We start from the raw sequence: 22964 nt of genomic DNA, 5'->3' as shown, positions 1-22964 counted from the left end.
TGCCTCTTTATTAGGAAACGGGCTTCCAGCGTGCGCTGACTTTCTGTTCCTTACATGTGTGGGTCTGCCCGACGCTCCTCACCGGGGCAGAAAATGGGAGGTGAAGGGGGAATTCAGCTGAAGTCCCCCAGCAGTTTGCCTGAGTAAAGGCCTCCAGACCCCGCTGCAGTCGTACTGAAGGGTCCTGAGACCCCTTCCTCAGATCAATTTGCTGATCATGCGCTGCACGTGGCCCTCCGTCATTTTCTTGCAGTAGCCCATTAATGCCATTTTGCTTTTCCTGGGCAGTGAAACAATGACACAGGGAATGGCAAGCCACTAGACTGGCCCACTGGACGTTATCCCTGACACGGACAATATATATTATTTATTCCCCACACCTTTTATTACCAGCTGAGTAGCAACACATGGCAAGACTGGTCAAAACAAGAAGTGGGTCAGCCTGCTGAGCTAAGGGCCAAAAAGTGGCCCAACAACCAGCTAAAAAGTCATGTATTTTGTGGCTGAAAAGATTACGCCGTCATTAGAAAGCACCCATAGACTCTTCTCATTAATCTGCACCGAGGACTCACTCATGGGGAGACATCAATCTTCCCATGTTGGCATGATGTCAACACTCAGTGTTTGTCCTTAGAGAATAAGGGTTGGAAGAAACGGGCTGCTGCTCTTGGAAAGTCAGGATTTCTTTGCTCGCAATGAATTCGGCATCTCTTTGTGGAATTTTTTTATGAGAATTGGAGATTTCAACTGTGCATTTTTTTAAACCATATTTCATCACAAATAGGTCTTTCTGTGCTTAAGACGGAAGGAGGGAAGGGAGGAAGAGAGGAAGGAAGGAAGGAGGGAAGGAAGGAGGGAAGTGTTGGGATGCCTTCTGCACAATGCTGCTGATTTATCTTGAAAAACTGAGTTCTCTGGACAGCCGGTAAAGTAAATGAACTGCTTCTGCTATTTACAACATGCAAAATTAATAGAGGCAGGCCAGTTAACTTCTATAAACAGCTACTGCCCATGCACATTCTCCATGTTTCCAAACTGCGTGAAACCAAGGCATAAATAATAGAGCTTCCCTAGGAAAAAAAAAAAAAAAAAAAAAAAAAAAAAAAAAAAAAACAAGTAGAAAACCAAAGCCCCAAACCAAGCTTGTAGGTCTCAGCATGTGTTACAAAGATGTATGGGTGGCACTCAGCTACAAAATAAGCCCCATTTTGTAGTGAAGGAATTGCTTCAGCACACAGAAGCTGAGAACCAGGCTTTTAAAAGGGCTTGTGACTCTGGGCTTGCTATTTGTTCTCGTTTGATTTTCAGAAGCACTCATTTCCAGCTGCTGCAGTTGAGTGGGAAGGGAGCTGCGAGTACTCAGCACATGGGAAAAGTCAGCCCCCTCGAAGGTAAAGTTGGACACGGCAAAACTGAAAGGCTGAAGTACGAGGTGGTATTTACTGAAAAAGCACTACCGGACCTAGCTCCATAAACGGGGCCTCTGGCATTGCTCCTGAAGAGCCAACCTACTCTTTTTCCCCATTAAGGGTGGCAAAATGCACTCCTGACTCTCTTGCCAGAAGTCACGCAGCAAATCAGTGTCAGAGCCAGAAATAGAACCAGACCTCATCGTCCTCCAGCCGTAAGCCCGACCCATTTATATTACATTATCGTATGCAATGGAGGGATTTCATCCAAAATCCCGTTCGTTTCAATGAGACTTTGCAGAACAGCATACGCATTGTTACATTTCCATTAACGCCACTGGAAATAAAGGATGAAAGATGTACATTTGAGCATACAATACATTTACTATACAAAATTACAGCAAAAGGTTGACACTTAGGGCTGGATTCAATTTTGAAAAATTCATTTGGGAGCCTTGTGTGGGCTTCAGTGGCATGGAAGCCAGGCATGGTTCTTTATTGAACCCAGCCCTCCATCCTTAGGCTACCACAATTTTTCCATTTTGTCAGCCAAATGCATGCAGCGTGAGGACACCCCGAGGCATCTACAGCAGCCTGAAGGTTAAAATGTCAAACTTTTTTCCGTATGCATTTTTACACAGTAAGACTACTACACATTGCTACGCTACTCCATTTGCTCGGGTTTTCACTCACTATTCCTCCAGAGCCATTATGATGTTAATGAGAGAACTGTAATGATGCCATTCACATTATAACAAGCCTGATGCGATATCAGTGAAAAGGGCTTTTTATACAGTTCCAGAATGCCTCTAAAAACCCAAACTTAAATATAAAATGCCTGTGACGATAATGCTGCAGGTCTCACCAAGATCAATAAAGATGAGGGAATAGACCTAAGATGGCTCTTCCTTTCTCAACTCCCAGGTTTGTACCCAAGTACTGCAGTGGTTTCAGCCTTTATCATATATTCTGGAGCGTTTCCATTGCACAACAACATGACTTGAGGAGACATTTCTTAACTGTACTATACCACTGTTAACATCTGGATTGCAGTGCTTAGAAAACAAACTTGCCGTCATTTTGGTAGCTGTTACCTTGCTGGCGATACAGAAAATTTACGCTGCCGAGGCAATCAGAAATCCCACTGCATGAGCACTGCACGCAGGCTGTGCAGACCCACAGTCTAAGAAGGCAAGTGACAGCCAGAGAGAGGAAGGGGAAAGGCACAATCACATACCTGGACTGGTGTACGTACATCAAAAATAACAAACCCCGACTACATCACGTGTAAACCATTGCAGGCTAAGCTCACTGTAAACCATATAGACTTTATGGTTGCTGCAACAAAGTTTGGTATCGCCAGCTTAGCTGAGGGAGGCAGGGCATCCTGTGGGCAAGAGCATCATGGAAGAGGGCATGAAGGCTCCCCTGGGAGCAGCAGATAAACGCACGAGGACGCCAGAATCGCTGGCAAAGGGAGCAGAGCCATACAGTAGAGACAATGGTGGAGCGATGACAGCTTAGGCGGAGCTGTGACAACCTAGCACGTGACAATAAAAGACTAGATGTAGGTGAATACAGAGGAAAGGCAGGAGGTGGTTTGGCTCTGACCACAGCAGTGGACAGGGAAGAGGATGTTGGGAGCTTGTGTTTAAGTAGATCAAACTGGCTGATATGTCACAAGTTCAAGGAGGAGGAAGTTGCAAACAGAGACGGGAGATTACGAGGGCCTTGATTAAAAGGTTTATTGTCTGGATAGATGTGCATGGAGTTGCAGTAATGTTATGAATGAGCAGTGGAAACGCTGGGGACACTGAATTGCAGCACGCTGGGGCAATCCAATCCGAGGAAACGAAAGCAAAGAGTCAAAAGCAATGGCTGCACTCAGGGCAAGGCGAGCAGCAAGGCTGCAAGAAGTGGAAAAGTATCTAGAATTGGCCGTGCTGGATTTAAACTGAAAATTTTACTTCCAATAGACAGGCCATAGGTTGGGAGCACCCAGAGAGATCTCCTCCTTCTCTTGTCGGTATAAAATAGCTCAGAAGAACGGCAGTATCTCATCGTGCCAGTGCACAGAGTGGTCCCTGGTCTGTGGTGAGGGAGACGCTGAGCCACAAGCCGGAGGCTGCAGGGAGGAGGCAGAGGGAAGAAGGAGACAAGGACAGGTGGCAGCAAGACAGTGCGAGCCCTGGGCAATGATGATTTTCTGTTTCTTCAGCTGCACCTCCTACCAGAAATGCGTATAACACCGTCTAACATAAGCATGATACAAGGGCGAAAGCAAAGGGTTAAGACTGGCTGAAATAACTAGACTGGTAGAACAACAGGTCTGTGTGCCAACAGGGTCAATTCAGCTCTCCATCCTTTGAAGGTATAGATAAACCATAGACCTGCCAAGTCTAGTGTTTTTCCCTGTATTTCTTGGCCCTCACTTCAGGGAATTTCAAGGAATCCACTGTTTTTTTCTTTTTGCCCTTTTTTTTCCCCCTTCTTTTTCTAGAGCTGGACTTGCTGTTCATTGGAAAAGGAATTAACTTGAAAGCAGAAATTGATTTCTGTGTCAAGATACAGCCCTTCTATGAAACCATTTCAAAGGTATCTTCACTTCACTTCTGTCCTAATTTAGATTATACAACTCAAGTGTCTCTTTCTCAAGACAGATTTTCAAGTAAATAGTTTTCTAACTTTCCTAATTCCCACATGCTAATTTTTTTTCTTTTCATACTTTTCAGTTGATTTTTTCCCAGAAAGACTTTTCAGAGTTACTCTGTCCCAGTTTGTCAGAGTCCCCTGATTTTCTTAGCAAGCATTTCTTCAGAGAAAAAAAAATTAAAAAGAAAATGCTCTTTTCAATTCTTAACAGTTGGGCTTTCTCCTGCTTGTTTTCTATGAAGCAGAACTAGAGGAGGTTCTATACCAACATAAAAGACTTTTCCTGGTTTATTTCTTTGTAGGTATATGTCACCTATCAGTACTCTCGGTAGCCTATATGCAATGAACTCTTGAATGGTGGTTCTAAGAGTTAGAGTTTGCTCCAGATTTCATGCAAATATATGAAAATGCAAGCAAATTTGCATTTTTTTTAATTTTTTTTTTTTTTTTTTTTTTTTTTTTTTTTTGCCACAGAGCTCTGGCAGATAAGAGAAAAGGTGACATCAAGTTTCCTGCAGCCATCTCCTGAAGGCTGCTTCGCCTGCCCGCTCTGAGAGAACAATAAAGCCCCATGGTATTTATTTCAGTAAGCATAAATATTTTTTCCAGTGTCCTTAGCCAAAATGTCTCATATGCTCTCTGCCTCCACCCTGCTGATGGCTGCGTGGCCCTGCTAGACACACAAAGCTCCGTCCGGGATCCGCTCAGCTCAGTGGGAGTTCAGTTTGCAAAGCACTTCGGTACCCTGAGGGTAGAAGGTGCTCCTACTGCCGCAAGCCCTAACTGGCAGTATTTCTGATCAGTTAAGCTTTGTAACGGGCTTTGGCACTGAATAGGTTCTAGATGTTGTTATTGGGACTGAAGACAGAGAGGAAAAGGGGTCCCAGCCGTCAGGCAGGGCTGAGGAAAAGCAAAGCTCTGCTGTTACATAAGGAGACTTCCCAAATCACAAGGCAGTTCTCGTCACTCGTTCTTTAAAAGAGGTACCAATTAAAACTGCTTCCCCACTTAACTTTCCCTCTGGTGCAGCAGCGCATACACGTTACTGGCACCGTAAATTAGATGGTTTATGGGGTTAATTATATTGCCGCCTTCACTTTTTGTCTGCCGAAGAAAGTAAACAAAACAAACAAAAAAGTGTTTTGGAACAAAGAGCGAATTGTCTCCCACTTTGCTGTGTGCTACTTTCCACGAAGAATGAGAGCTATTATTATTCTTTTACAAGTTTCCTTCTAAGGGAAATAAACACCAAAGGTAGGATTCCAAGGAAATGACTCACAAATATTGGCAACAGGCTCCGAAAATTGGATCCAGTCTTTCCAAAAGCCTTTAGCAGAATACTAACCCCTCTTACTGCAAAATAAACTTTTCCCAGACGAGCTGCACATCAGCTCTGCGTGTGTGTGCGCGCATGTGTGTGCGTGTGTTAGGAAGCGGAGACAGGAACAGAACCCATTTCTCACGTCTCCCCCTCTTCCCTCCAGGGCACCGCTTCTGATGCCATTTTTAGCTGGAAGCTGGAAATCTTTAATAACCGACTGAGTCATCCTCGGGAGAGGGAGGGAAAGGGATGCGCCTCACCTTGCCGAGCAGCGTGCTGCCCGCCAGCCATCCCCGCCCGCGGAGACCCCCGGGAGAGCTGGGCCAGGCAGACGATTTACTACAAGCCGACCTACAAGAGCTGGCAGGAACCTTTATCCTACAGCAGCAAAAATGAGGGGCTGAGCGCGGAAGGGATTTTTTTTTTTTTTTTCCCAATTCCCTGACATTACTACATTGAATTCAGCAGGGCAGGATCAGCCTCTAATAATCTCGTTTCAGTCACCGAGCTACCCTTTCAGCTGTGCAGAAGGTAACCATGCACCGTGACTCATATTTTATTTCTTAATCAGGAACCCCAGGAACCAGGAATGCAGACATTGAAAAATCAGACAGCTGAGCAAAATCAGTGTGGCAGGATTACCATCTGCAAACAGAACAATCTACTTTGCATATTTATTTCTCAGCTGTTTAAAATTTTGAATCATAAATGCATATTCTGTATCACTTGTAATGCACACGTTCTAAAACGCTCGTGCTCTCTCATGTTGGTTGGGGGGGGGTTTGTTTGTTTGTTTTGTTTTTGATGATGTAAATCTGGTTAGACAAGAGCGACAAAAAATTGCAAACCTTACACTGAATTCCTTTGTCGCTTGGTTCTACTTAGACAAGCCTTTTAAATGAAAGAAGCTGGTTCTCTTATTCATTTCCTTTGCAAATTCCTATTTAACCGCTCCAAATCGAGATGAAACAAATGGGGACTCTGGTCCAGAGTCAGCTTTTTTTTTAGAAAGTCCCTTTACAGTGTGCCTAAAACCGAATGGCAGCCAAGTGCCTACTTAAGACGCTGAAGGTTGCATTAGTGGAAGTTTTGTGTCTGGTTCAAGGTCTCCAGCACTGCCAGGTAGTTTCTAAAGCCTGTAATTCACTAAGTGCCCAACAGACACTCCTTCCAACAGGACCTCTAAGTAGGAACGATGTTTATGTAGACTGTCTGAGACATCTGAATTGTGCTGAACTCCAGCCATTGCTCAACCAGTTATAACCAGCTGTCAGGGTTGGGAAGAAAACCAGGATCAACCAGTGTGGTATTGCCTTCCCGAATCTGCTGGCAGGGTGGCACAGCAAGCTGGGAGGTAGGAGCTCCTCAGACCCGTCTCACTGCAGTGTTAATGGGTGAATTTTAATATTCATAATTGCACAGTGAGTTATTTTAGTGACATGAAGAAGGCATCAGCTGGGAAGTGGCGGCTTCTGTGGGGAAGAAGATGCAGAGGGACAAACACCAAGCCTGGGAGGGGGAGAAACAGGAACAAGAGTGGATGAGGGAAGAAAGGCAAAAGGTAGCAGAGTCTTGTTACTCCCCAGGCATTTCATGCTGTAATCTATGGACTTCATAAAGAAGAAGAAATGACCCATCACTAGGAATAAATTCATTATGCTGGCACATGATAGAAAACATGTAGTTATCCACAGGTCAAAAGTCATGGTAATCAACTGGCCGACACCCATTCTCAGCCTCATGAGGCGCGGTGCTCAGCTTTTCCCATTTTCTGGAAGCCCCCCCTGAAGTGGCCAGAGCAGCTGCAGCCACACAAGGACAGCCAGGATCTGATCCCACCCGGGCACCGCCGCGTCTCCCCTTCGCTGCTCTGCCGAGGCTGCACGAGGGGAAATGGCACTGACCCGCCGTCTGGGAGGAGGCGCCCGCAGGAAGCACCTTCCTAGGGAGAGATACTGGGTTCGTAGGGAGAGACACTGGGAATCACTCTCACGTGTTTTGCAAGTTAGGAAGAACGAGCTTAGTTACAGGCTAAAGGTCTCCCAGCCACAACAGCACGGCACGTCTGCGGTGAGGAGCTGGGAAGCGAAGAGATGGGGGAGAGCCCACTGTTGAATGGGATCTAAAGGATTGATTTAAAAATGTATTTTAAAACATTTTCTTTCCATAATAAATACTTGAAATGCACATAAAATGCATTAGAAAAAGAGAAATGTCTAAATAATGAAAATATTATAAAATTATGATACCAGTGCTGTTGAGTGTTCATTTTTTATGCACGATGTAGCTCCTGAGGCAACTGGGCAGCACAAAGGACCTGTGATTGGTAAGAGACACTTTTGGTAGGAATGGATTAGTCATTCACCTCTGTGTGCTGGGGACATCTTCCCAAAATCAGGCTTTCTGGGGTAGCATCACAAATTACAGTGTTAGGAGAAAATATCATATTTTGATGTAGAACTTTGACTGGAATCTTTTTTTTTTTTTTTGAGACTTAACAGTATTCATTAATTTCTCCGTTCATTTCTCAGTCTCCTTGTCTGTGTTTTCAGACTTCAGCATTTATGATCTATAAAAGCAAGCAAACAAAAGAAGATTAACTTTATCAAAATTTAAAAGACTTTATATATATTTCAATTTACAATGCAGACCCAAAAAGACTAAGTTTTTAAAAAATAGAACAATTAAATTTCAGTTTTCATTAAGTCCAACCTACTGATTTAATAGCTAAGGAAAAAGTAATCTCTTAGAACCAGGGAAAAGCAACATAAAATACTTATAAAAAATAATTATGCAATAAAGGAAAGTGAGGTAAAATAAGAAATCTTGTACAGACAAAATCGAGGTGACAAACGCAGTTGAGGCAATGAGAGAGTTAATATAAGCAGATCACAGACATTTATAAGAAAAGCATTCCTCTGCCCAATTTGTCATTGCAAAAGCAGAGACGCAGATTTCCACTGTCCTTGGACCAATAATATTCCGCTAAGATCTGCATTCAATTATTTAGCTGGTGCTACAGAAAGTGATTATTCCTTTTACTTGAACAGTAGCATAAAAAACTTGAAGTTATTCTGAGTATTAATTTTCATTTAGAGAACTGGTTTGAGGCATATGTCCTCATCAAGGCTGGGACTCGTAGCTCTCTGATGCACACAAGTGGTTCTCCCTCAAGCACTGGGAGTTGGTCTTTATTAACACTTCGTTTTTCAGGAGCACTTTTACTGCCACGAGTAGGGACTGTTTCTAAGGATAGCGCTCTCCAACGTGGATGATGTTCCCAGGGACCAGGAAGGCCCACGTGTCCTGGTGGAGTCTCCTGTGCACGCCCCTGGCAGAAGGGGCAGATAAGGGTATGGAGAAGGGGAAACCACAGGCGTATTCAATCTAGAGCGACCCAGCGCTCCGCAGGACATTAACCCCTCCTGTATGCAGAGGCAGATTCAGGCAGAAGGAGCACAGAAAACCAAATGCTGGACGCAGCACTGATGAAGAGGGTTTACCTTCTTTCCTCTGTCACGGACCTGGGTAGTCTCTCACGTCCAGAACGGAAGACAGTGTTGATGTGTGGGAGGGACAGCATTTTAAGAGCAGGATCTGGTGCAATGGCAATTACCCAAAGCCATTCCTGCTTGCCTGCTCCAAAACCTCCATGTAGCAACTGCACAGCTGTGTCAACCCTCTTGTTTATCCATATGGCATGTCCTGGACTACATCTAAGTTCCAGGGACTGGGGAGATGCCCAAGCTAAGTCCCATGAAGTTTTCTAACTGGTATGAGTAACGGCTGGGGACGTGCAATTGCTTTGTTTCCTTTAAACAAACCTGTGCAGCAATACTCATGACTTCAATGGAAAGCAGTATTCCCCAAATTTCAAAAAACAGAAGGAGGGAGATACAGGGAAGCACTTGTGTATTCCTTTATATTTTCACACTGTGTACAGTATATGGATACTCACTCCAGAGCCCATATCCACTTTCATCTCCAGCAGCAATAGCAAAGTCACTGTATACCCAGTCCTTCTGGAGCACACACTTGGGAGCTGAACAGTGACTTTTTTTTTTTTTGCTAAAAGGAGAGAGATTTTTAAACTTCACTATCAGTTCATCCATCAAACCACCAAGAAAAACTGAATAATGATCAGCTTCAGTTCAATTATTCAGTTGATTCATTTTTGTCATTGCAATGGAATTGCAATATGAACTCTAAAATAAAATTCAGATCTCATGTTAAATCTCTGAAGTATTTTTTAGCTCCAGCTTAGCTGGTGTTCCATGATAATGAATTAAAGATTAATTTCCTTCCATGTCTGCTTCTGCCCAACACATTCCTGTTCGTCATCTCTCTCAGTTACACATGCTCTCTGCTTTTCACAAAAGGAGGAAAAGACTTTCCTCTCCCCGCTTCCAAGGACCAGATGGTGCCAGCCCAGCTCCCATTGAACAGTTCCTCAAGCTCACCTCGCTCCATGAATAGTTTCACCGAGTGCAGTGGGACTACTCAGCCTGAATAAAGCTGGCAGAACCTGTCCCTGAGAAGAAAGATCAGCCCAAAGACAAAAACAAGCTCGCAGCAACGTTGCAGGGTACAGCTCTGAGCGGCACCAGCCCAACTTGAGGACACCCAGAAGCAAGGTGCCAAGTTTCTGTTACAGCCTGGGAGAAGTTTGCGCAAAGTTACCGGAGGATTATGCAGAACTGGACGGGTGATTTGAAGGCAATAGTCTGCCTGAGCAATTTATTATTATGAGCTAGGGAAAGACACCCCAGTTGTCTTTAATAGGAGTACATTGCAACCTCTGAAGGATATATCGTCTTAAAAAAGAAATCCCGAGAGCTAAAAATCTGGATGCTGAGAAATGTACCATTCAATTACAAAGTAAATTATATGAGCCTCCTGTGCGTGGTTCTGCTCTCAAAAAGCATTAGCAGCTTCCTACTACTTTACAGCAATGAGAGCAATTTCTTTACTTAGAGAAGCGCAGTAAATCAAAAATAAAAGGTCCTCAATAAAAATATCTTGGCAGCAATTCCTAATCTGAGAGGCACAAAAGGAGTTAAAAACCAGCAGAGCATAGACAACGATTGAGAAATAAATTGGTAGGAGAAATTATTCTGGGAGCCAGAGTGGGTCACAGTAAGTTAAACCATAGACTGTTTGTTGTCTGACATTATTCCAAAAGCAAAATTATTCCGAGAGAAGGATACATATCCCTGAATAATCCAAACCAAAAATCAAATATAAAAGCAAGAATATTATTTATCTGGATTCCAAGTCCATGACATCTTGAAGGAATTAACCACTCACCCAGGTTTTGCTCTTTATTTGTTTCTAAGTACAGAGGATGGAGAGGAAAGCATTAGGGGAACGCAGGGAAACTCAGGCAGGGCACTAGAATTAAGTTTCTTATTCAGTTTACATACTGTGTATGTTTTTAAATATAGTTGGTTTTGCCTCCCAAAATCTGATCCGGGTAATACGGAACACATACTGTGTTTCAAAGTATACTTGTACAAAGGAAGTAACCACTTTAATAAAAGCCCAAAGTTAAATATATAAATTTGAATGCAGATTTTAGGATTGGGATTCACTCTCAGGGCCACTATACTCTGCAGCAGGCTACTGGTTCGCCTCAGTCTGAGTCACCTGGTACCACTTTAGCAATTCCACACACAGGTATAAACATTAAGGCTTTTAATAATTCCACAGGACATAATGATACTTGGTATGTCAGGCCCTTCTATGTCTGTGTGCTACACACTACACACCCACTAAGGATAAAACAAAAGTAACTGCATAGTTAAAGACGGAACAAACAAAACACTATCTCTGCCAGTTTAGCAAAAATTTAACTTTAACAGACAGCATTAAAAAAAATCTAAATGAATGGACTTGCTCTTTTCTCATTCTCATCAATGAAAACAATCAAGCTGGTTACCTATTGTTGCTGCTCCAGGGCTGTCCTGCACAATGCACCAGTGATGAAATTCCATATTGAAAGACTTAAGCACTCACATAAAGTTTGACTTGTTTTTTTTTTTTTTTAATCTCTGAAGTAAATACCTTCATATGCATTTTAGAGGTTGTTGCTTTTAAAGGCACTCCTATTGCAGCTGATAGAGTTTCACACGCTAAAGGTGGTTTAAAATAACAACATATAATTCCTTCTGTTCATACAATAACTTACATTTTGGGGTTCAGCAGGCTGACAAAATTCTTTTCACCTGGAGAGCTTCAAAGGCAAACAGTTCTAGTATCTGTAAAGCACCAATTTTCCTTCATTTTTATGCTGTAAAGGACTCTTCCGGTCATGCTTCTTTTTTTTCCCCAACCATTAGCTATAATCAGAAATAAATAGATAAGAAATTCAAAAGAACCGATGGATGTGGAAATAGCTATCTATGGAAAGCAGCAGGTCTGGAGACCTTCCTCTTGTCCAGCATCCATGAAGAGCTTAATAAACTTGTTTGAAATTACTCTGCAAATCAGCAGGATTTTTGAGACAAAAAAGGGAAAAAACAACCCCAACTTAGTTGAATTCAATGCAGTTCAATTCAATTTAGTTCAGGATTTCTTTGCTTGCTTAGTGGCTATTTCTCCGTATTGATGTGAGGATTACTGCTAAAATACATGAGCCAGCTACTCCTCCTACAGGTCAACACACTGAGATCTTTGTTGATGAGAAAAGGGTTCTGGTGTTTCAGAAGGTGGCATATTCTTTTCATTGCCCCAGCCTGATTACAGGCAGCATAGTGTTTCTGGAGGGAAATGAGCATCTTCTGCTATCCATTGCAGAAGAGATGAAACTCTGATCTCAATTGTTTGCATTCATTAAAGGTCCTCTAACACATTTCATAAGAGTAGGTTCTTTAACCTCAAGGCTTTGGCCAAATTCCAACTCAATTACCATCTACCTGAAAATTCTCCCATTAAATTAGGATTGATGTATTTGTCTCCTCCCTTAAACTGGTGAGCAGCAGTGACCTGAACTGCTTTCTAGGCTTCATTCTCAAACTGGCTCATTTCAGGGTTAGGTTAAAAACATCAATACACTCACTTGACACAGGACTTTACACTGCAATCAGTATTTGTTAAATGTTTCAATATCCACTTACAAAAGGAAATATTACAGTGAAAAGCATATCTCCAAATTGCATCCAGAGAAGAAACCAGATAAGATCATGTGCAATAACTTGCTGAGAAATCCACTGACAAATGGATGACAAAGAGTGTTAGTGGATACAAGTGAAGGCTGAAGATCTAACTGCAGATCACTGTGATGTGTTAACATTTTTTCAGATCCAGCTCTCTCATAAACGACAACATTTCTAAGGTTTTGTACAAGGCAGAAATGTTTGTCGTCTAGTGGGTACATGGACTATAAATTAATTGAATCATTTTACAGCTTTTCTCCTTTTGATTGCAGCATTTACTGGGAATGCTTCATTTGGATTGCCCAGAATGACAACAAACAGCTTAAGTGTATTCTGCATTGTAGGCTGTTGATGTAATAGATCTTATGCCACACGTCTACCTTTTGAGAAAGCTTGCAGTGAAACGTTATGAATAATTAGAGAGAGTGGGATATGCGCTCAGAGATGAACAATTCCTTGAAATATTTCTGGCAGTGAAATGCTTCCCTAAGGGCAGATCACCCCATTCCATGGAAAAGCCAAGAAGGAAGTGGAGGAGCAAATGGGTGAGATGTGCGGTGGCTTGAGTACTGCATCCTTGGATCTTTACAGATTGTCTAGAAACACCTGCTTTTGAATTGCCTTCAGCAATTGTTCTCTCCCAGCTTCCTAGTGGTGCTGGTGCTCCCACATTAGTCACGTACTGCCACCCTCCCTCTCAAAGGACCCCCTAGGGTCCAAGCACCGACAGTGGCAATCCTTTTACAGTGACTCTTGTGTCAGTTGACAAGGGCAACCTGTGTCCTTGCAAGGGTCCTGCTGTGGGACAATCATTCTAGGGGCGGAAGAAGGAAAAAACAGAGGGAGTGTTGTTGGAGGTTTAGGAGAACCCCCAAACTAACATCAGCTGTGTTAAAACTACAGAATTTTAAATGATGACATTGCTATGCATTTTGTAATTGATTTTTTTGAACAGGGCCAACTGCAAGGTCCTGCACCTGGGTCGGGACAATCCCAAGCACAAATACAGGCTGGGCAGAGAATGGATTAAGAGCAGCCCTGCAGAGAAGGACGTGGCAGTGCTGGTGGACGAAAAACTGGGTTTGAGCCAGCAGTGTGCGCTCACAGCCCAGAAAGCCAACGGCATCCTGGGCTGCATCAAGACAAGTGTGTCCAGCAGGTTGAGGGAGGCGATTCTGCCCCTCTACTCCACCTGCAGTGCTGCGTTCAGCTCTGGGGCCCCCAACACAAGACAGACATGGACCTGCTCGAGCAGGTCCATAGGAGGGCCATGAAGATGATCAGGAGGCTGGAGCACCTCCCCTGAGAGGACAGGCTGAGAGAGTTGGGGTTGTTCAGCCTGGAGAAGGGAAGGCTCTGGGGGGGCTTTATAGCGACCTTCCAGTACTGAAAGGGGGCCTACAGGGAAGGTGGGGAGGGACTTTTGGCAGGGGGGGGTTGGAACTAGACTATCTTTAAGGTCCTTCCCCACCCAAACCATTCTATGATCCTATGACTGGCAACGAGAATAAGCACCAAGTAACTCAGCTAAGGCTACAAAGCCAGTCTGCATCAATAGTGGAATTAAAGAGTATTCCCGATTCCCAGTCCCAGGCTTAGACCAACAAATACCACCACGCCCTCGCCCTGCTTTACAAACAGGTACAGCTCAAGAGTCTGGAAACAGCCCAACTGCCATTTCCCAATCAACGCTAGTAGTTCACAACACATACCAGTGCTGTCGATGACAGTAGTTTGTATTCACTGGCAAGCCTTCTGTGAAGAAGCGAAGTTAAAAAGCCATGTACTTGGAAATAAGGAAACATACAGAACAGCTCCATCCCAACTGTCGGCTCGGCTGTATGCATAACAGATGGGGAAGGCTGAGCGGTTAATGCTATTACTTACCCTATTGGCCCGGCTCGTGTGCTCTGAAGTGTTTTATATCTCAGAAAACTGCAATGAGCTTGTGCGATGATTTGCCACTGAGGCTGATCTGGCTACATTTTCATGAGCTTTAGCCTAGGTGACTGATTTGGAGCTTTTTAAAAGAGCTGATTAAATGCCTTTTCTTTTTCCTGCTTTTTTTAAAAAAATACATAAAAATACGAATGATCTCTACGTTCTATACCTCCCTGATTTCCTAAGCATGCCAGACATTTTCTGCTGAAGACATTAATTAGCAAAGGCTTGTGTGACTGACATTTTAGGCTATTGGTACTTTACGTCTCTGCATAGGCAGATGAAAACGCTGTGACATCATGGAGAATGTGTGCTTAACTCTGATCAACAAACAGGGTACAAATCTTGTCTCCTTTGGAGTGTTTGAGCCTGCTCCCTTTCTGAACTGTTGAACCACTGCAACAAGAACTGATACGACGGGATATAACTTAAGCTTTGATTACTGACTGATTATTATCTTTTATACTCTTATTTGTTGCATTTATAAAGCTGAGTTGGCCTGGTATTCTGAATTTTTCTTCACAGTTAACCTTTAATTGTAAACAGCGGGCTCTAGAGATTGAACTACATTGCAGTTCTTGAAATCAGGACTTTCTTAAACAGAAATGAAAGAAGATTTGAAGTTTTTGTATTTCACACTAGCAAAATTAAAAGCAGAACGTCATTTTTTTGCAAAATGCAATGAAGTAACATGAAAGGCTATGAGGGGAGATTTTATTCTGCCTCTAAAATATACATATTAGTTCAACATGATCTTACACAATTTGACAAGAGGATTTTCATTATTAATAAGATGAAATGTAAGGCTTCTAATTAAGTGGAAAACAAACCAGTGTAAACTACACTCAGAACACACAAACCTATTAGGTTTTGAATTTAATAATAAATCATTTATCTAAAGCCCAGCTGATTTGTTGCATGATCTTACTTGATGAGAGTTTATTTCATCGCTGCATTTTTTGCTTCCTTCTATCCTTACTATTCTTAGTGCCGATACAACAGCAAACTTGTTTTTTAGAATCCCTATGCTGAAATGTAGCTACTCAAAATGATTAGCAGGTAACAAAATGCCTTAGTAATGGCCTCATTAATTTTGGGGAAGTAACTTATAAGTAAAATGAAATGTCTAATATGAATCAACCACTAAATTAGAACTGCACTGCTGGGCTGTAAAAACAAATATATTAAGAGAAAAAAAATGCATGCTAGAAATTTCAGCAGGAAAACCTCTAAATAGCCCTCATCCACAGGAGTTTTTGGAAACAAGAAACTAGTGACTTCAAAGTGATTTTCAACACTGTCTGATGTGGAATATGCCACATGAAGACAACTATTCAGGGAAAACCTTTGACAGGTAAAGGTGTATCTGCATAGAAGTGATGTAACTTGGCTCTACCTGTCTGAAGCAATTACTGTTGCCCAGACAACTGACAACTATGAGCATTACATGTAATTTGGCTCAGCTACATGCATGAAACATGAAAGGTGCCACACATGCAGCTGAAAGCTGAATTTGGTTCACAGGTGCATTAACTCTTCTTTTTCTGTGATCTTTGAGTAGAAAATGGCTGTTCATAAATGGTGAACCACTATCACCATACAGACAACGTACCTATTTCACTTATTCTGCCATGTTTTCACAGCTTCATAAATCCTCACTTTTAAAACAAATATCTAATAATTCATATTATCACCTTTTAGGAGTTATCATATAATCTAGAGAAAAATATTTGTGCGGGTTTTTTTCTCATAGACAAGGGTACCAAATGTCTTGTGACATCTTCAAAAGAATATGGAGACAACATAAGCACTCCTCTCGAAGTTGTTCAAGTACCAAATATGTACCAGTCTCCATATGGAACAACAAGTTATTTTTAAGTGTACAGCCTCCTTTTGAAAATGCCAGCCTTAACAGCGGCAAATACCATAGTATCTTATTTGTAGAAGTCCTAGGGTTTGCATAGAGGATGAAGATGGGTCCAGATCATACAGCAAAAAGATGCACCCCTCTATCCACTTTCATCTGGTAAAAGTCGCTGGGCTATGCTCCTTTTGTCTGCAGGAATGGGCAGAAATGACAGAAGCTTTTTATAGCTAAGTCTTCTTACCTTTAGGACAGGAAAAAAATGCTTTAATATTATGTTGTAACAATGCTTTTTTTCATGACGCTAATACGTATTAAAACATACATATATTCAGGCACATCCTAAAGCAGAGCTGCCATGAGAGCCCAGAAAGCTTTTTTTTTTTTTCCTGATATGTATCATAAAAATCATTGGAGGATAGTATAGAAGTTCTAAGCTGGGTCACAGTAAAATTATAATTGTTAAGTTATGGAAAGTGTTCTTTCATGTTTAAATCAAACCTCAATTATTTCAGCCTACTTATTCCTTAGAAAGGGGAAGTTAAGCATAAATATGTTAGAGGAGATCTTTTCTGAGATACATATGTGGGACAAAGAAGCAGAGAGAATCACAGATGACCCCAGAAGAAAACTGTCTGAAGTCGAACAGAATGATTACCTGAGTGTGTCTTTATTTGCCAGTATACACATCATATTTGTCAGAACGTTATCACACTGGTTAATTTAAAGTTCTCCAAGTAGAAGATTCATGACATCAACAAAGACTGTGAGGAACAGAAAGGGAATTGGGGAAACTTAGGAAATGGAGCCAGAAAGTGTGTAAGGGCTAGGATTAGTTAGCTCGCCAAAATTAAAAAGTTGTTCTTCTCTAACACAGACAGCAGCTCCAATGGTTGACCAAGTGTTACTATCTTCTGAACAGGGAAGTCTATTACATTTGTTTACAGTCTAGTGAATTCCAAAGGAAAGTGACAACAACCGGTTTTAAAAGTGATTTTTCCTTTTTTTTTTTTTTCCAAATACTTTCCAGCAATTATGTTCACATGCAAAAAACTGATTCCACATACAGAAAATACTTTGAAATAACCAACGGATAACCATTCCAGTCCTCAAACTGACAAAAATACATTTCACAGAGTAATCAATACAAATAGAGAGAGCAAACAAAATACAAATCCACAGCTGCAAAGCTTCAACTACGCAAAATGACTATTTTGATGTTGTGACAGATCCATGGTTTGAAAATATACTATAGCATGTTCTAATCAAACTAACATGGCATTACAGTTACCTGTGCTGTACAGGTAAATATAAGTCAAAACAGCTGGTGGCATTCTGCCTCTCCCCAAAATCAGAATAGTAAGGAGATGTGTATGCTGAGTCTCCAGCTTTTTTTTTTTTTTTTTTTTTTTTTTTTTTTACAAAAACAGAACTGACAACATTAACTAATCTTGCACACTGGAAACCCCCAAGATTAAGATACAGTAGCACAAAAATTACAAAAGTAGTTTTCTGCTAGGTAATAGTAAAGAAAACAAAACAAGTATCTGACACACACAACGGGACATACTGTAGATAAAACGTGACACATTTATAAATCCCTCTGGGGATTTACAGTCTGACACCCAATATGCAGATCTGCACATCCATCTCCAGAACTCCCGTTTTCACCTCAGTAGACCGAAATGCCATGAAACGTATGTCTTCATCTGGATTATAATGACAGTTTCAAACAAAGTCCTAAACTGCGTAAACAGTTGCAAACAGTCATTCACTCTAATTATGCTTCTGTCAAAATGTAAAAAGAAAATGAAAAAATTTAGAGAATATTTTAATTACTGCTTATTCAACTTAAAAACGTGGCTGAAAAGAAAAGTAGCTCAAGGAATTTTGAAAATAGGGGTAAATTCAGTCACAGACATTAGTTAGGGGCTCCAAGGTTCTGTACAGAAATGAAAGTATGACAACAAAATAAGCAAATTCAAGAAAGGAAATGAGCACTGATATTTCACCTCTAAAAACTTTAGCAAAGATTCTTTTTTTTTTAAATGCATATAATTAGGAGGCAATATACCCATTTTCTACAGTCTTTGATTGGTATATAAAAATAATTCTCTGACTTCTGTGCCAAAACAGGACTTGCAAATATAACCTATTCCCATTAAAACTGTGCTTGGTGTCTTAAATGTTTAAGGCTATACATGCACTGAAATTTAAGGAATTTCAAGTTGAAACAGTAGTTGAAAACTGTATTTATATTACATAAATTATACAAGGAGGGGACACTGGTAGGAAATGTACATACGATGCAGCATCAGTCTGTTTCTGTAAGACCAGCATACACCAGACAGTTATCATATAGTATCAGGACATCAGACACAGAAAAGCCAAACCTGTTCTCAAAGTTGCACACTTCAGAGTATAGGTATAAAATGGGTGTAAAACAAGCTAATGTGACAGCACTGACTGACTTATATTTTTGCTTGTGGTGGGATTTTGATTAAAATGCACAAAGAAATACAACTCAAACACTTTCCTACTGATACAATAATGCACAAGCAGTCAGAAAGGAGGTATCTTGAATTCTCAGCTGTGAGTCACATTTACAGAAGCCTATTTTATGTTTGTCCAAAGAGATCCATTATATCATTTCTGTCTTTAAGTAATAGCAAGTCCAAACATTATTTGTCCAAAGAATTAGAAACAGACTTGGTTCTTTGGTTAACACCATGTGACTTACTTACATCAGACACCGGAATCAATTAAGAATAAACAGTCGTATGAGGAGGTTTCTTGGAAAGGGGGGTGAGGAAGGGGAAAACTTCAAATTCAAAGAAATGCATTGTGTTAAACTGAACTGCCATTTGAAACCTCCTGTACTAGGATAATCAGGTTAAGACATCTCTTCAGCTGCAGTGACATTGCTTACACACCATCACTTTAGTTTCCCTACATATTAGTTTTATACAAAAGAAAGAAGGCACCGAGTGCATCGGTGGCATACAGGCAGTATAAAAGTATGCAAGAAAATGCTACATACTGTATCCTTCATATTTTTTAAAAATGCAGCGAATGTGTGCTGTGTCTATGCAACATAATGCTTCACAAATCCAACTCCTTATATCCCAATGAAAGAATGAATTAAAATGTGAAACATATTTTAATAATCTTGCTGATAACAGCACGATTCAATGTTTGTATTCACTAAGATCAGTTATTAGCTTATAGTCACCAGAAAACAAGTTCAAAATTACTGAAGATCAAGGGAACTATAATCTATAACTACACTTTTGGGACAGAGCCAGCAGCCTTTACTCATGACAGATGTCCCGCTAAGAATGGAGAGGAGGCTCAGTTTTACCACTGCTATTCATGTTAATAGTGCCTTTCTCCGAGTCATCCCGGAGAAACAGATGGAACTGCCTATAGGGAAAGGTACTACACAACATGAAAGACATGTGGTTAAACCAGGACCTGAGTAAAAGGCAGTAGGTTCAGGCCCTTAGTCATTATATTAGCACTTTAGATTGTGTAACAGTGATACAGGTTGCTCATAGAGCATTTCATTTTACATTGTTAGATCATCTTATATAAAAATAGGTAAGAAAGCTCTGTAAGAAAGTATATATACTATATAAGGAGAAATCTCTCCTAAAAAAAAAAAAATAACAAACCAAAGAAAGGGAAAAATTGAATAAAAGGTTTCACTAATTACATTTTTCATGAAAATCACATTAAAAAGAGTTATTGTAAACAAAACAGTACTGAGCACTAATGAACCTTGTGGTTTACTGGAAAGGACAGCAAACTAGCTGTATAGTAAAAAAAGATCATTCCTCTATCTCCTTTTTTTTGTAAATATTCCCTAATACATTCAACTGCTTAGAAATGTTCTTAAAATGTCATAATAAGCTATTTGCAAAATTTACTATCAAAACTTGTTCAAAGCTCTGCTCCTTGCTTGCACTATGGCCTAGAGATTACATCTCGAAGCTACAATAATGCTTCTAGTTAATTCTGTAAATTCATTCAAACTCATGCTTTGGAAACGAACCAAAAGTTACAACGCAATCCACTTTAGACCCTTGGCATGCAGTGAACATCCATAGGATTTGCAAAAACACGTCCAAAAATTAATTTGATACAATGGGCAAGACTCCTGTCCCCAGATGTAAGAGAAAAAAGGATGACATTAATTACATCCCTGAATGTCCATGAGGTATTCCTTCAGTGGTATGGTATTACTGCTTCTGCTTTCCTGAGTAGGGTCCTCAGCGACAGACAGCTTTTGCAGGCTTTATGCCAGCTTGACCAGTAGATGCTTCCAAGGATGTGAACGAATTCCTCTTGCTATTTGGCCAGCCTTGCCCATTTTCTGGGCATAGCTGTTTTCTGTTTTTCATTCCTACAGGAGCAATACTACCCACTTTCCTGACTCCTGGATAAGGATCTGCATAAGGATCTCACTTCTGCATTATACCAGCATAAGCCTGCACAGCAAAACCTGGTCCAGACCAATTTATTAATTCAGTCACACCATATTAATATGAACTAAGCTTGCTAGCATTAATATAATTGTGCTTTATTCAGGTAGGCATAATACAAGCAGAATCATTAGATGCATTAAGATTTCTGCATAGTCTGCAGAAAGGAAGAAACCCTGCGTGAACTTAAGGAGGGGCAGTTCTTCGGGCTAAACACATCATGTCACTGTAGGCCAGCTGGTACTCACCCTAGGCAAATAACCACCATCTATCCTGCTTACATCTGTAAGACACACGAGGTTAAAAGCCACGGAATGCCCACACAGACCTGTGCTGCTCTGAATGTTTGAACTCCCACAATTCACACATCACAGTTTTTCTGAGTAAGGCTCTCTGAGGGCCACAAGGCTCCAAGAGTGGAATTTGAGTCTCTGTTGCTGCCACTCTATGAAGCAGTCTCTTATTTCAACGCTCTCACTCTCAGATGACATCTCTTCATCAGGCGTTGATTCACTGATAAGCAAACGCTCCTGTGACTTTCCCCTCAAAAACTACCATCGTAACAAAACAGTCTGAAATCCAGCTGTGATGCACCACAAAACTTGGCAGTTGAGTTAAATAGACCAAAAATACAGAACATTCTTGATGGCTCACTCTAACAATAAACTTTGCTGAATATTCCAGTTAAAATGATCAAGATGTTTAGGGATTGCTTCAACATTTTCAATATTAAGTTTTAAAAACATTTCAGAAGCTGAGGAAAAGAAGGAACAAAAATAGGAGATAATGATTAAATAATAAGTTTGTGACAGTATCCGGAGATTTGGTTTTTTTTTTTTACCTCCATTCATAATTGAAATCACATTTGATTGTGTTGCAGGTGCCATGCTGTACCGCTGCTCTAATCTACCGATCCTATTGCACTTCACACTTTCAGGGTCAGCTCCACTCTCCTGTCAATGCCCATGGGCTCCTCTCGTTAACATTAAGGGTGGGCAGGCATGCACATCAGTGGCAGAATTAAAGGGATGTTTAGCTGTTACTGAGAATTTGGCTTCAGGAGGAAGTCACTCTGCCTTACAAGTGACAAGCCATAATTTTAAAGACTGCGTTAAACAGAACAGGGTTTTTTCCTCCAGAAAAGTGATGAATAAGTAAAGTGCTCAATACAACTCTCAGTTAAATGAAAGGGCATTCTGCTGTTAGTTTCAAGTTGGAACAACTCAAGCCAAAAGGCTTCCCCTCAGACTTCATTCTCTTATTTTACTGCAGACTTTTTGTTAGAACTTATATGTGTAAGAGCCATCTGTATTCAATTCCTACATTAAAATGTCTCCTTCAAAGGGGAAAAAAAAGTTTTCTTCTGCTTCACTATATCAAAACTGATGGTTTGCATTTCAGAAATCTTAGGGAGTTGGACAGGTCACAGAAATTTTGCACCAGTACCTTATTGTAAGAGGTGCAGAGTGCCCTTGACTTCTAAGGTCCAGTGACTGCCATAGACAGCTTCTCAGGGTGCTGGGGAGTTTGCAGGAGCAAGTAATTAGGGAGAAAAGAGAATAAATCAGTAACACAAACACAAATTTTAGACAACAAAAAAATTGCTCCAAAGGTGTGAAAGATGGGAAGATATTGATGCTGACACTGCATCTGCCATCAGGAATAGCTGCAAAAATTTACAGGTGAAAATATCTCCTGCAGTAAATGCCATAAAATCTGTTTTCAGCTCAAGTATTCTCTCGATAAACAATGTTCAGCTCCAGCAAGAGCACATACATTCATTCCAAAGCCTCACCATATTTTGAAATCTAATTATTAATGCGAAGATTTTAATTTGATTTGGGAATTATATCATATTTCTCCAGTAGCAGAACTTACACCTGGCCTAACTTCTGCCTTTGCAGTCAGACCTCGCAGCATGGTTACAACGTGGGTGTCTTAAGTCTTGAGCATGAGGCAGCACCATGGGGACCAAGCTTTGAATCTTACCAGTACCACCCTTCCCTGTGCCACCTGGCTGAACGGAGAACAGAAGCATGGCTCTGCTGACTCCTTGCCTCCATGTATGTGGGAGACAGCGATGTCCTGCAGATGCTGTACAACCTCTTATCCTTCTGCCCAGTGATGTCATGCTTGCCT

This window comes from Leptosomus discolor, chromosome 2, assembly GCF_034619465.1.
Source record: "Leptosomus discolor isolate bLepDis1 chromosome 2, bLepDis1.hap2, whole genome shotgun sequence".
NCBI classification, from domain to species: Eukaryota; Metazoa; Chordata; class Aves; order Leptosomiformes; family Leptosomidae; genus Leptosomus; species Leptosomus discolor.
This window is presented reverse-complemented; position numbering follows the sequence as displayed.